Here is a 2,130-nt window from a genome sequence, read left to right as displayed (position 1 = left end):
TCAAAATTCCCCAGGAGAATACATTTCACGGCTGACATTCTTGCAGGTGTCTCCAAAACCCTTCTTAGAGTTCCTTTTTACCCGTCGTGTTTTCTTGCTCTCGGCAGAGTCATACAATTCTGCCCTGTCAACGCGCTCTTTGTCCATTCTGTCGAGGGTAACATCACAAGACACACCTGGAACAATTCCAAGAGCCTCTAGAACAGCTTTTCTTGCAGAGTTACCATCATTGTAGTAGGATACAGCATCGTTAGCTGCTGTCCTCAAGGTGTCAGCACTGACAAATGTTGTCTTAGGGCAACGACACTAGATGAGTTGGTTCAGCGACTCATTGGTGTTCTGTGTTCGTCCGTGAAGACATTTGCTCAGAAGACCTGGATCTGACAACGCCTTGAACACTGGCTTGATGATGTCCATCACGGCCTCAGGAAGGTAGCTTTTGTGGGAGTAGGTCTCAAGGCTTCTCTCAACAAGGCTGCGGTTATACCCACACCATGAAGAGGGTCCCTTTGGGCAGAGTCCATGGTGGGGCTTGATATCTGTGGATAACTTATGAAAGTATATCGCTCACACCGCTCGTCTCATATTATCCAGACTGCCTGTATTTCCCCGAATAGCTTTGCCATAGTAAACCTGAAGGGAGTCAATGTCCTTTTCTGTGAGGCGCCCTTTCCCGGAAAGTGGTAGACCATCGGCAAGCTTTTTCCCCTTCTCATTCTTCTTGATGTTCCTGAGCCTTGTGCCCATTCGCTTCTGGACATGTCCTACACATTCATGTTTTCCTATGGCCTTCTCGTATGGCTGCGAGTCTCTTACAGAAATGTACGCCTTACTGTCTCCATCACCAATGTAACTTGTGTACATTAGTTGGTGCTTTTCAACAGAGCGCCCAAAGATTTTTACTGCTCCAGCAGATTCCATTCCACCAGATGGCCCATCGTAGGTAACTTTACATTCATTCAAGTTGTCATCTGTGTGAAGATTGCGGGCACACATGTGGCAAAACTGAGACTCTACTTCAAAGTCGAGCACTTTTCCAGTGTCGGCTGATATCGCTGCTATGACGCCATGTAGTGAAGAATAACCCCGCTTCATCCACGTTCCATCCACTGTGACCGCAGTTTCCAGCTCTCCATCAGAGGCGAAGGCCTCTTTCTTCAGTTCTTCGGCAGCTTTTGCCATGCTATTACTCACAGCGGTCGTAGATGCACAAAGAAGCCTCGCGTTGTACGATGCAAACTTTGTTGGCGGTGGCGGTAGATTGAGCACAGCACACATGATGCGACCAGATGCCAAACCTTTGCCGCAGGTGCGAAGGGCATAAACGAACCTTTGATTTACTTCAAAGACGTTGCCAGCAATACGCCTTGATGTCTCAAGCACACTGAGAGCATCGCACTCGCTGCAGGCGAAATTTATGGAGGATGCCAAACCGCTTTGCCTGTCAATAGCTTTTTCCAGTATTATTGCACCCTTGTTGCACTTTTTACACACAGCAACATCTTGCAAGAAACTGCGGAGAAGAGCGAAGTCGATTAGACGGTAGCCAGTCGTACTTGCCCCGTCTACATCAAAGGAATCACTACTGATCCTCTCACAAAGTTTTGTGAAGCTTGCACTTAGTCGTGCCGGTTTCTCACTGCCCTTCTTGCTAGTGAACCGATTACCTTTGAGAGAGAGAGAGAGAGAGAAAAACATTTATTGCTCTAAAAATTTCTGGTTTTAGCAGCGGGCCGATGTCTTCATATCTTCGGCCTCTTCACAAGGTCGGCGCCCCCATTCCAGGGCACCGCTGAGTCTTGCTGCTTCGCAGGCGTGCCGCACCAGTGCCCTTTGGGCCGTGAGCTCACTGCTGGTCAGCAGACCCTCCCATTGTTCCGCACTCGGGTTATTTAGTTTGTGGAAGGCTCTGTTTCGTTCGCATTCCCATGTGATGTGGTATAGTGTGGGGGTTGCCCCACACCACGGACATGTGTTCCTGTATTGTGTAGGGAACATCTTGTGTAGTATGTATAGATTGTGGAAAGTCCCTGCTTGCAGTCTCCGCCAGCAGACCGCCTTGTGCTGTGTTAATGATGTGTGAGGTGGTGGGTATTTGAATCTCCGCCCTCTGTGACAGTTTAGTATTTC

At 48.6% G+C, this 2,130-nt stretch overlaps 1 pseudogene; it reads right to left on the bottom strand.

Moving 5' to 3' along the window:
- On the bottom strand, positions 1-1,570 carry LOC146203929 (uncharacterized; annotated as a pseudogene).
- Positions 1,571-2,130: the final 560 nt, after the last annotated feature.

The sequence above is a fragment of the Amblyomma maculatum genome, chromosome 1 (assembly GCF_055883805.1).
Source record: "Amblyomma maculatum isolate TAMU_Amacu chromosome 1, ASM5588380v1, whole genome shotgun sequence".
Lineage (NCBI taxonomy): Eukaryota > Metazoa > Arthropoda > Arachnida > Ixodida > Ixodidae > Amblyomma > Amblyomma maculatum.
Note: the sequence above shows the minus strand (reverse complement) of the source record. Positions and strands in the feature narration are given on the sequence as shown.